Source organism: Balaenoptera borealis (assembly GCF_965194805.1).
Source record: "Balaenoptera borealis genome assembly, chromosome: 2".
NCBI classification, from domain to species: Eukaryota; Metazoa; Chordata; class Mammalia; order Artiodactyla; family Balaenopteridae; genus Balaenoptera; species Balaenoptera borealis.
The window spans coordinates 131,946,221-131,961,759 of record NC_138867.1 but is presented as its reverse complement, the minus strand read 5'-3'; the positions used below and the strand labels follow the sequence as shown (position 1 = coordinate 131,961,759).

The window sequence follows — 15,539 nt, the reverse complement described above, 5'->3', positions numbered from 1 at the left end:
TTTCCCAAGATCATGTAGAGAATAGGAGGTAGAAAGAGTATTAAAACCCAGCCTCTTGAATCTCAAAGAAATCTGGTTCTTAAGTCAAATAGGCTAGAGCGTGAGGGCTGGATCTGCAGATAAAACTCTCAAGCCTCATGGGATTTCCCAGAAAAATAATGAGGAGTATGGGGGTGGAGAGCTGCAGAAACAGACTTCCTGTTCTGATGAGAAGCTCAGACTCTCAGAATTGGAAGGCCACCAAGTCTAACCTTTCCCTTCTCTTTACAACATCCTCTTCAGGTGGCTGGACAGCCTCTGCCTGGGTGCCACCAGGGACAGGAAACACACTCCTTTTTTGAGGCAGTCATTTTTTGATACTTCTGACCATTAAAAATAAATATCCCTATTTTGAATCCAAGCTGTCTTCCTGTAGCTTCTGTCTCCTTGTCCTGGGAGTCACAGAGAACAAGTCAAACTCCTTTGGTATGGCCCAGAATAAAAAAGCATAGAGACTGAAGGTCAGAAGAACATGGTTCTGACGCAGGTCCTCTACTAGGAAAGCAAGGAAAATGTGATCAAGTGCAAGCACAAATGTGAAAATACTTTGCATGTCACAGATCATCATCATCATCTGTAGGCACTAAAGGTATTATTGGAATTTATTCTTTTTTTTTTTGGCTGTGTTGGGTCTTCGTTTCTGTGCAAGGGCTTTCTCCAGTTGCGGCGACCGGGGGCCACTCTTCATCGCGGTGCGCGGGCCTCTCACTGTCGCGGCCTCTCCCGTTGCGGAGCACAGGCTCCAGACGCGCAGGCTCAGTAGTTGTGGCTCACGGGCCCAGCTGCTCTGCGGCATGTGGGATCTTCCCAGACCAGGGCTCGAACCCATGCCCCCTGCATTGGCAGGCAGATTCTTAACCACTGCACCACCAGGGAAGCCCCTGAATTTATTCTTATAATAAGTATTTGAGATAAATACTATTATTATTTCCATTACACAGATGAGAAAACTGATGCCACCAGATCTTAAGTCACATGTCTCAGGTCACACAGCTAATTTAAGTGGCAGAGTTGGGATGTGGATTCCAGTTCTGACTCTGCCACTTTAATTACTGTGGTTCCCACATGTTTGTCCTTATGCAACACATCACCTACAAGAAAGATGCGACAGCGGGCATTGCTTTAATTGATTCAGCCTAAAGGCTCTTGAGTTGCTGGGTACATTTAGTTCTTCACTCTTTCATAAGGTTGCTGAGCAGTTCTTGGCTTCCCTGTCCTCTTTGTGGGATAGAGAGAGCCGTTGACTGTGCGAGCATCAGCCAAGAGCAGCCCCCCAGCCAAAGGCCCCCTCATAGACAAATGTCCTGTGGAAGATGTTTTCCCAAACAAATCCTTCCCTCATCCCTGGTCCAGAGATTAAATAACCCACAGGCAGCAATCCAGATAGACAGAAAAATGGAGAAGGAAATGCATATTACAAGAGCATAAAAAGGACCAAGATCTGTTTACTCAGATTGGGAAACAGATTCCAGGAACAATGTGTCTGCTCCAACGTAATTATCCTGAAAGTGGTCGGCATTTTACTCAGCTCGAAAACTCATAAAGAGGCTTCAGAGAGATGGATGCTCTGGGGGCTGTTTTATCAAAAGAGACTTAAGAGGTAAGGTTTCTAGATCAAACTCAGCTCTTAACTAAATCAGCAAAAAAATAAAAAATAAATAATAAGGGAGTTTTATGAAACAGGAGGATATATTTTGGATATGCAGATTGAAAAGAAAGGGTAGAAACTGACCCAGATACCTGGCAGAATATCCCTGCACTGTTGGCTGGTATTAGTGAGAGTGGAAAGAAATGAAGTTATTTGAATTATAAACCCCTAACTTGGAAGAAACATGGAGCTTCCATCTGTTCTATCTTTTTCACATTTGATTCAACTTATTTTTTCAATAAATAATGATTAAGGCACTGTGTTAAGCTCTGGAGATGCAATAGAGAAGATAACATAGTCCTTCCTTCAAGGAGCTTACCATCCCCAAGTGCATCCCAGGGTTAGAGGCTCAAGCCCCTACCAGCCCAACTTAGTGGAAAGTGTCCATTCCCTACCATCACCCAACCCCATACTCTATTTTTCTGGGAAGTCCCATGGGGCTTAATAGTTTAGTAACAGAGTCAACCTTCACATTTCAGCCTGTTTGACCTTAGGACTGATTAGCTTGGGATTTAGGAGGCTGGATTCCAGTCTTTTTTCTGCCTCCTACTCTCTATGTGATCTTGGGAAAGAAAATTCTATTCCTACATGGAAGGAAACGGAGCCTTGGGGAAGACTTTCCTCCTCTTGCTCCCCAATCCCCATGTTATGTTTAAATCTTGATCCGGGCTTCCCTGGTGGCACAGTGGTTGAGAATCTGCCTGCCGATGCAGGGGACACGGGTTCGAGCCCTGGTCTGGGAAGATCCCACATGCCGCGGAGCAACTAGGCCCATGAGCCACAACTACTGAGCCTGCATGTCTGGAGCTTGTGCTCCCAACAAGAGAGGCTGCGACAGTGAGAGGCCCGCGCACCGCGATGAAGAGTGGCCCCCGCTCGCCGCAACTAGAGAAAGCCCTCGCACAGAAACGAAGACCCAACACAGCCAAAAATAAATAAATTAATTAATTAAAAAAAAAAAATCTTGATCCTTCCATCCACAAGCTGTGTACCTGTGAGCAAGTTGTTTAACCCCACTGTTCTCAGTTTCATCATATGTAAAATAGGACTATGTTTTTGTTAAGATAAATGTATGTGAAATGTTTACAGTAGTGGCAGTTACATAATAAACATTCTACAGACATGAACTATTATTAGAACACTGTGGACAGTTTTTCAAAGTATTGATCACCATTTATGATAAATTATTTATATGTTTAAGTGGCTCTTAGATTTATATCTGTCTCTCCCATTAGACTGTAAACTCTATATGGGCTGTTTTACCTACTGCTATATTCTCAGTGTCCACCTCGGTGACTGGCATATAATAGGAGCTCAATAAATATTTGTTTAATGGGTTAATCAGTGAATGCATTTCTTCCCCAGTCCATCTCAGATTGCAGAGGAAAGAAGAATCTGATGGACTGCCAGAGCATCTGCTCCCCGAGGTTTTCTCAAACAAGTTCCAACAGCTGTTTGTGCTAGAAGCCACCATAAAAAGCATTCTTAAAAGTGAGAGGGAAAGAACAGCAGTATCGGAGAGATCTATGGCCCAGCTGGACTCCTGGATCTATGGCTGCAGCTAGACTCAGCGGATAGAAATGGGAAGGGTGGGAAGGTAGAGGCAGGGGCTGAGGAAGGGAAGCAGAGGCATAATTTTGAATCAGAGACAGAGAAAGATACTCAGAGAGGCAGAGACAGTCATCCAGAAAAGCCCTCCATTGTTGACAGAGACAAAGACAGAGTAGGAGAAGGAAAGGAGGGAAGACAAGTGTTTGAACTGGCAGCTAATTCCCCAAATCCCTGAATGTTTTTGAGGGACAGAGAGTAATGCAGGCTTCAGCCTTGGCTGGTTGATTTACCACCAGCGAGAGTTGGACCACACTGGAGCTGAGAACATGAGGCGGCTGTGTGGCCCCAAACTTCTCGAAGCCATGCCTGGGACTTCCTGGGATAACAGATGGTGAGCAGGTTAAAGGATGGAGGAGCTGCCTGCTCTAATGGGACGTGAACTGTTCTCGGGGGCAGGGAAATCACTGTATGGAGGACTTAGAATGCCTCTTTAATTACCCTCACGTCTAATCGGGAGCCACACAGGATGTTCTGACTCAAAAGACTGATCCATCCTCCCTCCCTCCCTCCCATCCTTCCACCTTTCCTTCTTCCCTCCCTTCCTTCCTTCCTTCCTTCTTTCCTTTCTGATTTACTGAGCCTCCAGAAGGTACTAGGCCATCAGGGATGCAAAGATTAAATAAGACACGATTCTTAACTTTTAAAGAGCTCTCAGTGGTATAGCATAAAGAGAAGAAAAGCAGGAAGCAGAATAAAAGTTACAGTGAAAGACCATTTATATACTCAATTTTTAATTTTTTTTATTTGTTCCTGATACATGTTGTTTAACACATACTTACAGCTGAAAATGTAAAATAGATTTGGCAGAGATAATCCAAATTTCTGACTGAGGTTGCTGGGGGATGAGGTGGAGAGGCAATGAAATCATCTTTAGATGAGCAATATGTTGCTTATTTTATTTTTAAGAAATTGGACAAATACTTTTTGAATTGTCATTTTTAGATGGTGGATACTTGGTTATTTGGTATATGCTGTTCTTTTAAATTTCTCAGTTAGAAAAAAAGCTCAAGAAATTGAATACTTGATTGTAATTCTGTGATACAAGCCACTTTTCTATTTTTCTTCTTCCACATTAATTCCAGAAAAGGGAAGCAGCAGGGATGATCAGAGGTAAAATGTAATCATTCTCTTTCATACCCCCAGTCCATCTATCCTCCAGTCCATATTTTCAGGAACAAATTCTCTAGGATTGAATCAAATAAGCTACACCATGCTAAGTAAGATAAAATAATACTTGTTCCATGAAATATTTGTACCTTTTCTAGAGACCTCCAGAAGTTAGGAACTAGGACACACTAGTTTGCAGGCAAGTGATACAATGAAAAGAGCACAGAATTTGGAGCCCAACAGAGCTGGAACAGGGGCCCCTAGGTAGCTGTCTGACCTTGGGAAAATTACTACGTCTCTCTGAACTTTAGTCCCCTCATGTGTAAGATGGGTACAATAATACTTCCCAAGGTTGTTGTGAGGTTTAAATGACCACGTGGAAGTTAAGTGTCCAGTAAACCCAGTATGTTTATCTAGAAACCATTAGATTCTTAGCACATGTTAGTCCCGTCTTTCTGAGGGGTAGAATTTCCTCAGAGTAACATCTGAAATATGGCTCCAAGAGCCAACTTAGTAAATGGCCATAGTTGCCAGGACTTCCTCTGTCTTAAAAAAATCTTCCCTCATGGAGAAAACAGAATCATAAGTGGCAGAGATGGTGTAGACACTGGGCCTAAACAAGTCATGGGCTTAGGAGAAGGCAGGAATTCGAGGATCATAGAACAACCGATCTGGAAGTGACATCGCTGGTCCTCAGGCACTAGTTCCAAAACCTCTCTGTGCATCACCTGGGAAGGTTGTAAATCACACAGATTCTTGAGCCTCAGATCAGGATGCTTGAGAATGGGACTCAGGAATCTATTTTTCTGAGAAAATTCCCCCCAAAATGCAAATTAAAACAAGGACATATCTTTCTTTTTTTTTTTTTTTTTTAATTTTTACTTTCTCCCTTCCCTTTTTTTTTTTTTTAAATTTATTTATTTATTTATTTTTTGCTGTGTTGGGTCTTCGTTTCTGTGCAAGGGCTTTCTCCAGTTGCGGCGAGCGGGGGCCACTCTTCATTGCGGTGCACGGGCCTCTCACCATCAGGGCCTCCCCTGCTGCGAAGCACAGGCTCCAGATGCGCAGGCTCAGCAGTCATGGCTCACGGGCCCAGCTGCTCCACGGCATGTGGGATCCTCCCAGACCAGGGCTTGCACCCGTGTCCCCTGCATTGGCAGGCAGATTCTCAACCACTGCGCCACCAGGGAAGCCCCAGGACATATCTTTTTAATACATCCAATGGCAAAAAAATTTTTTGATAATGTCAGATGTTGGTGAGGGTATGGGGAAATATGTGCTCTAACCACTGCTTGTGGGTGCAGCCACTTTGGAGGGTAATTCAGATTGTACAAACCCTGTTGCCCTGTGATCCGAGTCATGGGACTCTGCACAAAGAGGAGGGTCCAAGGATGCTTGCTGTAGGATTGTTTCAAATAGTGAAAAGTTGGGAACAAACTAAAGTTCATCAGAGAGGTATGTCTGAATAAACTGTGATAGGCCTGTATCTTGCAAGTTAACAAGAATGAGATGAATTTCTAAATACTGATTGAGAAAGACCCCCAAGAAGTACTGTGTTCAAAAAAAACAAGGTGCAACATCATCATACAATGTGACTTTTGTGTAAAAACAGTAACAACAAGGAAGTAGGTGATACTATATACATTCAATGGGTACCATTATGTTTATGAATATATAGAAAAAGATCTGGAAGATACATACTAATCTGATACCTAGAAGGACTGGGGGATGGTGGAAAAGGATGTTTTCACTTTATATATTATGTCTTAAATTTTTACCAGGAGAACATAAGTCTTAATTCAGGTTGCCATAACAAAATAGCATAGAATGGGTGGCTTATAAACAACAAAATTCATTCTCACAGTTCTGGAGGCTCAGAGTGTGAGATCAGAGTGCCAGTATATTTGAGTTCTGATGAGAACCTCTTCTGGTTGCATCTGCCCATTTCTTGTTGTATCCCTACATGGCAGAAGGAGCTAGCTACATGTCTGGCCTCTTCTCACAAAGGCACTAATCCCATTCATGAGGGCTCCACCCTCATGATGACCTAAATACCTCTCAAAGATCTCACCTCTAAATACCATCACATTGGGATTAGGATTCCAGCATATAAATTGTGTGTGTCGGGGGGGGGGGGGACACAGACATTCAGTTCTTTGCAATATTGATTCATTACTTAAGTAGATAGTTTTGAAAGAGCTATACTGAGGCATAATTGTCATATGATAAATTGCTCATAGTTAATTTGATAAGTTTTGGCACATGTAGACACGTGTGAAACTATCATTATAATCCAAATCATGAACGTGTTAGTCATACTGAAAAGTTTCCTCATGTGACAAAGTTCTGTCCAGTGACACAAAGAGACATACAGGAAGAAAAGACCTCTTCTTTGTTGAGTGTTGTTTCTACCAACGATGCCTGGAATAGTGTCAGCCAACGTGTGACCCAGAGAAAGCATAGTTCACTTTGGAACAAAACCAAAATGCATGAGGATGGCAGATGGGAAAAGTGGGAAGAACCTGGGTCCTTAATTAACTTGTCCTGGATCTACCCTATTTTGGAACTTCTGGTTATAAAGCAGAATAAAGTGTTCTTTATTGTTTAAGCCTATTTGAGTTGGGTGTTCTGTTACTTATAGCCAAAAAAGCACCCAGAGATGTGCTTTGAGAATTAAGGGAGGGTTGGTGTCCTTACCTTAGAAAGGAGAAAATCAGAAACCCAGAGCAAAGGTCATGAGACAGTCAGAGATGTCTAGCAGAGCAAAGAACTGCTCAAGTTAGGATGTGACATGGGACAGCCAGGAGAGATGTCTAGAACATTTAACCATTCCTCCTGGGTACCCATAACATCACTTGGGAAGATGTGCAGTGGACTTCCTGAAGGCAAGGTAGAAGGGAGCTTGGACTATGGTTATTGGGCATCGAAGAGAAGTGGGACCCCAGACAATTATGGAGCTGGAGGCATCTGGGTTACTCTCGAACACCATGATTCCCAGTTTCCCCACCTGTTAAAAACGTATAATAGTTTCCTCCGCGACTACCTACAGGGTTATTGTGAGAATGAAGGACAATCTGAGACAAGACAGGAAGGGCTGCAAAAATCAAACACACAACCCAAATGTTCATCTCTACCTTTTGCTTTCTACATGTCAGAGCAAATCTATTGAACCAAGTCATCTGGATATCTCTGAGAAGCTGCTATGTACAGTTTACAAGTCTTGGCTACAAGCAAGCCAGAAATTTTCCAAAAATACAGATCCTTCCTTAGACCCACTGGCAACATGTCAGTGAACTTTCTTTCTGTGTTTGGGCATGTGGATAAGAATGTAATCAGAGAGTATCTGGACGTGTTTGCAGTGTGCATCTCTGTGTGTGTGTGTCTGTTTGCATGTACAGGGATAGCAGAGTGCAGCCGAAGCACAGTCAGAGTCAGGCAGACTTGAGTGCAAGTCCAAACTCTATTATTTCCCAGCTCCCTGACCTTGAAGACATTCTTCAACCTCTCTGAGCCTCAAGTTCTTCACCAGTAAAATGGGGCTGCTATGACTTGCAAAGAGTCGATGAACTTGAAAGCAGAACTTTAAAGTGCTCTGCAGACACATTAAAAGGATCATACACCATGATCAAGTGGGGTTTATCCCAGGAATGCAAGGATTCTTCAATATATGCAAATCAATCAATGTGATACACCATATTAACAAACTGAAAGATAAAAACGATATGATCATCTCAATAGACGCAGAAAAAGCTTTTGACAAAATTCAACACCCACTTATGATAAAAACCCTCCAGAAAGTAGGCATAGAGGGAACTTACCTCAACATAATAAAGGCCATATATGACAAACCCACAGCCAACGTCATTCTCAATGGTGAAAAACTGAAACCATTTCCACTAAGATCAGGAGCAAGACAAGGGTGCCCACTCTCACCACTATTATTCCACATAGTTTTGGAAGATTTAGCCACAGCAATCAGAGATAAAAAAGAAATAAAAGGAATCCAAATCGGAAAAGAAGAAGTAAAGCTGTCCCTGTTTGCAGATGACGTGGTACTATACATAGAGGATCCTAAAGATGCTACCAGAAAACTACTAGAGCTAATCAATGAATTTGGTGAAGTAGCAGGATACAAAATTAATGCACAGAAATCTCTTGCATTCCTATACGCTAAAGATGAAAAATCTGAAAGAGAAATCAAGGAAACACTCCCATTTAACACTGCAACAAAAAGAATAAAATACCTAGGAATAAACCTACCTAAGGAGACAAAAAGACCTGTATGCAGAAAACTACAAGACACTGATGAAAGAAATTAAAGATGATACAAACAGATGGAGAGATATACCATGTTCTTAGAGAAAAGGCAGTCTTTTCAATAAGTGGTGCTGGGAAAACTGGACAGCTACATGTAAAAGAATGAAATTAGAACACTCCCTAACACCATACACAAAAATAAATTCAGGGGCTCCCCTGGTGGCGCAGTGGTTGAGAATCTGCCTGCCAATGCAGGGGACACGGGTTCGAGCCCTGGTCTGGGAGGATCCCACATGCCGCGGAGCAACTAGGCCCGTGAGCCACAATTACTGAGCCTGCGCGTCTGGAGCCTGTGCTCCGCAACAAGAGAGGCCGCGATGAAGAGTGGCCCCCGCTCGCCGCAACTAGAGAAAGCCCTCGCACAGAAACGAAGACCCAACACAGCCAAATATAAATAAATAAATAAATAAATTTAAAAATAAATAAATAAATAAATAAATTCAAAATGGATTAAAGACCTAAATGTAAGGCCAGACACTATAAAACTCTTAGAGGAAAACATAGGAAGAACACTCTTTGACATAAATCACAGCAAGATCCTTTTTGAACCACCTCCTAGAGAAATGGAAATAAAAACAAAAATAAACATATGGGACCTAATGAAACTTAAAAGCTTTTGCATAGCAAAGGAAACCATAACCAAGACGAAAAGACAACTCTCAGAATGGGAGAAAATATTTGCAAACGAAGCAACTGACAAAGGATTAATCTCCAAAACATACAAGCAGCTCATGCAGCTCAATATTAAAAAAACAAACAACCCAATCCAAAAATGGGCGGAAGACCTAAATAGACATGTCTCCAAAGAAGATATACAGATTGCCAACAAACACATGAAAGGATGCCCAATATCACTAACATTAGAGAAATGCAAATCAAAACTACAATGAGCTATCACCTTACACCGGTCAGAATGGCCATCATCAAAAAATCTACAAACAATAAATGCTGGAGAGGGCATGGAGAAAAGGGAACCCTCTTGCACTGTTGGTGGGAATGTAAACTGATACAGCCACTATGGAGAACAGTATGGAGGTTACTTAAAAAACTAAAAATAGAACTACCATACAACCCAGCAATCCCACTCCTGGGCATATACCCTGAGAAAACCATAATTCAAAAAGAGTCATGTACCACAATGGAGATGCTGCGCGGAGACCCTCTGCACCCCTGCGATCATGGCTCTGCGAGTGGCGCGGCGCGTGCGGGACGCAGTCTGCAGCCTGCGTGCCATCTCTGCGCCCAATGAGCCCTGCCCGTCGCGGCCCTGGGGACTGCGGGCGCGCACCATCAGGGGACTGTGGGTGGGCGCCATCAGAGCACAGCACACCGGACTGGCTCTGCTGTCGGGTCATAAATTCACAGACAAACATGAATGGGTAACAACAAAAAACGGTGTTGGAACAGTGGGAATCAGCAATTTTGCACAGGAAGCTTTGGGAGATGTTGTTTACTGTAGTCTGCCTGAAGTTGGGACAAAATTGAACAAACAAGAGGAATTTGGTGCTTTGGAAAGTGTGAAAGCTGCTAGTGAACTCTATTCTCCTCTATCAGGACAAGTAACTGAAATTAATGGAGCTCTAGAAGAAAATCCAGGACTTGTCAACAAATCTTGTTATGAAGATGGCTGGCTGATCAAGATGACACTCAGTAACCCTTCAGACCTAGATGAACTAATGAGTGAAGAAGCATATGAGAAATACATAAAATCTATTGAGGAGTGAAAATGGAACCCCTAAATAAACTAGTTTAAAACAACTTAAAAAAAAAACAAAGAGTCATGTACCACAATGTTCATTGCAGTACTATTTACAATAGCCAGGACATGGAAGCAATCTAAGTGTCCATCAACAGATGAATGGATAAAGAAGATGTGGCACATATATACAATGGAATGTTACTCAGCCATAAAAAGAAACGAAATTGAGTTATTTGTAGTGAGGTGGATGGACCTAGAGTCTGTCATACAGAGTGAAGTAAGTCAGAAAGAGAAAAACAAATACCGTATGCCAACACATATATATGAAATCTAAAAAAAAAAAATGGTTCTGAAGAACCTAGGGGCAGGACAGGAATAAAGACACAGACGTAGAGAATGGACTTGAGGACATGGGGAGGGGGAAGTGTAAGCTGGGACGAAGCGAGAGAGTGGCATGGACATATATACATAACCAAACGTAAAATAGATAGTTAGTGGGAAGCAGTCACATAGCACAGGGAGATCAGCTTGGTGCTTTGTGACCACCTAGAGGGGTGGGAGGGAGACGCAAGAGGGAGCAGATATGGGGATGTATGTATATGTATAGCTGGTTTACTTTGTTATACGGCAGAAACTAACACAACGATGTAAAGCAATTATACTTCAATAAAGATGTTAAAAAATAATAATAAAGTGCTCTGCAGGCGTAAGAAGAATATGTCTGAGATGTGTATGAATGAACCTGCATATGTTATGTGTCTTTCAGTTTGTGTGTGTCAGAGCGGGGGGGAGTGGATATGAATAATGTGTGTAGGAGGTAGACAGGTGGGTGTGTATATTTATATATATGGGTGGTATATCTGATTGTGTGTTTAGTTAATGTGTGAGAGGGAGGGAGAGAGGGAGGACGGAAGAGTAAGGAATCAGTAAGAAAGGAAAGGCTGGAGGAAGGAAATTAGGAAGGAAGGAGGGAAACCAGACAGTGTGAGACCAGATCTTGCTGTTCTTTCCGGAAGCCTCTGCCAGCTCCAAGGATGCAGACTGGAATTGGTTCAGAAACCTCAGGGACTCTCTCTGGAGCCAGTCCATCTGCTGGCTTCTTTGTTCCAGGATCACCTCTCAGCACTTAGAGATATTTTCCGGGAGGCTGGGACTGAGGAAGTGTATGTTCCGAGCGGCAAGGTGCATCTCCTCGGTTCCCCAATAGGTAGGGGGCTGCTCTGTCTCTGGTTGCTTTGCCTCATCTGCAGCTGAGCCCCTGGGTCACCCTTAAAACCAGGCTCACCTCTGCTTGCTGCCCACAATTTCCACATCAGCCTGCTTCTTGCTGCCTCCCTTTCTCTGCAGGCCACCCTGCACATTCCTCCAGGCCACCCTGCACACGGCCCCCAGGCTTGCACTCATAAGATACAGGGTGCCCGATTGCCCTCTGCCTAGAACGCTGTGCACGGCTCTGGGCATGACCTGTCCCTCTGATTTTTCAAGCTGGGCTCAAATATCCCCTCCTCAGGGAGGTGTGCTCTGACCTGTCAGCCTACAGCAACACTCTTCTCCTCCGTGAACGATCCATAAAAAATTTCTATAGCGCTTTTAGTGGTGAAAAATAACACACCCACAGCAAAGTACAAGAACATAGGTATAAAAAGCATGGTGGGCGGTTATAAACAAAACACCCATGTAACCGCCAACCCCATTAAGAAATAAACTATTTCCTGCACCCTAGAAAGAGGCTCTCTTGCATCCCTGAATGGTTCCTCCCAGGCACACTCCCTTCCTCCTTCCTTAAGGTAACCACTACCTTGACCTTTTGGTAATCCCATCTGTGCTGACTATTAAACTATTGTCTCCGTGCTTTAAACCAAAATTCTAATCTCTGCTTTGTGATGTTAAGGCTGGGACCTTGCAAGCCACTTTCCTCACCACCAGCTCAGTTCCTCTTAGAAGCTGCCAACAGGGGGGCACGAGAAGGAGATAGCCGGCCTGGAGAAGGGCAAAAGGACTTGCTTTTTCCTCTTTGCTTTCTGTACCTGTCAGCGTCACCACAGCAAGGCAGTTTAAATATAAAAGCAGGCAATTGCCTTCTCAGTCTTCATTCTTTTGCTTTTCTAGAACCTACACCCTGATCTTGGGGAACCAGCCTTATTGAGGTGAGGTGAGGACACAGGAGAATTGGGGAGTTTTAAGTTAGATGTCAGCCATACAGAGACACATAGTGTCCTTTGTGTGTTGTGTGACATAGAGCAAAGTTTGAGACCTCTTTTTAAAGCCCAGTTTCCTCGTCTGTAAAACAGGAATGAGCCGTTCTCACTGACTGTTGTGAGTATGAAGTGAGATCACGTGCATAAGGGCCGATCACATCACACATGCTAAGTGGTCATAAAATGAGAACTCCTGTTAACGCTATTATCGTGGTTGCGAGTGGGCCCTGTCTGCGTTGGAGGGCTCCTTCAGCACGCCCAGTCGTTGGGAGGAAGGAGCAAGTCACTTGGATCCAGGGCCTTTGGGCAGTGAGCTTTGGGTGGGTGGTTGGTGGGAGCAATGACCAGCCTGAGACATAATCAGAAGCAGGTGAGGAAATCGACACTCAGGAAGAGAGAGAGAGACTACGCATCAGAGCGAGGGTGAGGAAAGAGGCCCAGACAGCCCTCTCTGCCCGGGACCTCCGACCACTCACTGTCTCCCCGGCAACAGCCAAAATCTTCTCTAAGAAAGTCCCCCTACCCTTTCCCTGGGGACCTGCAACGTGCTTTCAGCCGTCTCCATGGAGTACCTGAGCTAATTCTCAAGACCTAGTTACATGCACTTTACTGGAATTTTATCAGAGTGCCAGCCAGCAGTGTTCCTGATAAGCCACTCAAATCAAGCAGAGGCCAGTGAGGCCTCACCTGGTGATGCTGTCGCACTCTCTATCGGTGATTCCCCAAGTGACCTTGGGAAGTCTGATAACCCCACAGAGCCGTACCTGAGCCTGCAGAGTCCGGTCAAAGCCCTGCGGAGACTGGCCAGAGCAGCATGAGATTGGCAGTAGCCTTAGCAGGGGAAATGGCTGTGCTCTTTGCTTTTTCACTCTTGGAAGTTTCTGTTGCTGTTCAGACCACAAAAACTGGCCGTAAATGCCCAGGCAGAACTGGGCCTTCTGGCAGTTTGCTTGGAGTGACTGACCTGAGCAGGCCTAAAAGCCGGGGCTGTGTGGGGAGAGTCCCCGTGTGGCTGTAACTTGAGGGCCAGTGCTGTCCAAAGGCCAACCCACAGTGGCCAATGGCATCCTGTGTGTCTTTGGAATGATTATGGATCGATAAAGCCATGATTGCTCCCTTGCCTGGAGAGCTGCACTGCATTTATCAGGTAAATGAAATGGTCCATCAATAACAATAACGATTTACACTCAGCAAACAGTTATTTAACCACATGTTGATTTCATTAAGGCTGGATCACAGTTATCATCATAATAATAGTGTGTGCTTCCCACTTTCCTGCCTAAGAGTGAAAGGTTTGAGAGTACAGCCCTTGTTTGATGCACTGACATTGAATTTTGAGCTATTAGCTTGTCACTAGGAGGAAGAAAGGAAAAAGGGTTGGGCAAATGTTGGATTCAAAGGACTTAATGCCATTATTCTGATTAATTACTTAATTAGCCGAACATTTGTAAGTACCTACAATGTACCAAGCACTGTGCTAGATGCAAAGGGTATAGCAGTTGGACAAGATAGGCTCAGTGTATACATTTTCTATTGCCATGTAACAATTTAGCAGCTTAAAATAAAACACATTTGTGATCTCAGAGTTTCTGGTGGTCAGGAATCCGGGCATAGCTTACCTGGGTCATCTATAAGGTTGCAATCAAGATGTCAGCCAGGGCTGGGATCTCATCTGAAGGTGTGACTGGGAAAGAATCCATTTCCAAGCTCATGTAGTTGTTAGCGGGGCTCAGGTCCTTGCAGGCTAAGACTAAGAGCCATAGTTCCTAGCTAGTTGTTGGCTGGAAGTCACCCTTAGTGCCCTGCCATGTGGCCCTCCCCAACATAGCCACTTGGTTCATCAAAGCCAGCAAGAGAGGGAGTTTCCAAGCATGACAGACATGACAGTTTAATGTAACTTTATGTGATAGAATTGATATCCTATCACCTTTGCCATATTGTATGGGTTAGAAGCAAGTCACAGGTTCTGCCCAGACTCAAGGGGGTGGTGTGAGTTTAGGAGGTGAGGATAATTAGGGACAATCTTAGAGTATGTACACTACACTTAGTCTCTGCTGTGGCTCAGCTTACGGGGAAGATAGCCATAAAATATAATTACTGTGAAGTGCGGTTCAGACTATGAGAGAGGGAGAACTCAGGTGATACCGCCCTCACTCAGTCTAATGAAGGCATATTTAAGCTGGGACTTGAGGTATGAGAAGGAATCGCTCAAATCGATTGTGGGGTAGGTGTGGGGAGGGAGCATGGGAGTGTGTGAGGCACAGAGGATTGCAGGCTGAGGAACTCTAAACTTATAAACTCTTAGAGCAAAAGAGAGACAGGGATTATCTAGTCTACTGGTTCTCAATCCTGGACGCACATTGGAATCACCTGAAGAGTTTTATAAACCACTCGTGTCCAAGTCCCGTGCCAGAGGCTCTGATGAATTGGTCTCAGGTGAGCTAGAAACTGGGCTTTTTAAAACCTCCCTAGGTGATTCTAATGTGCAGCCAAGGTTGAGACCGCTGCTAGTCTAGTCCCTTCAATTTTATAGATAAGGAACTTGAAGCTCAGAAGGAAATGGATTTGGTCAAGGTTTGGCACAGCTACCAGTCGGCAAAGCCCAGGTGATGAGTGGGGAGGGCGTGGAGCTAGGAGGTAGGGTTCCTGCCACAAACAGGACTCTGTCCACTTCTCTCTCTAGGACTCAGTTTCCCCATCTGTGAAATGAGAAGGGCCGGATGATCTCCAGAGCCCCTTCAAACGCTGACGGTGCTCTGATTCTATTTGACTGAGCATCAACTCCGTATCAGCCGCGGATGTGGGACTGGCATTCATCTGTCTCCACTCTGGGCTGTGTTTTTGGAAGCCTGGAGTCAGTGATGTTGTGGATCGTGGCCAAGACCCTTCTCTGAGTGAAGCTGCCTGATGGACTGGATGT

General features: G+C 44.2%; 1 pseudogene across 1 annotated transcript; it reads left to right on the top strand.

The window, feature by feature from the left end:
• The first annotated feature begins 8,461 nt into the window (after window positions 1-8,461).
• LOC309622878 (glycine cleavage system H protein, mitochondrial pseudogene) lies at window positions 8,462-14,273 on the top strand (annotated as a pseudogene). Its single transcript has one exon. The product of its transcript is annotated as a glycine cleavage system H protein, mitochondrial pseudogene (transcript).
• Window positions 14,274-15,539: the final 1,266 nt, after the last annotated feature.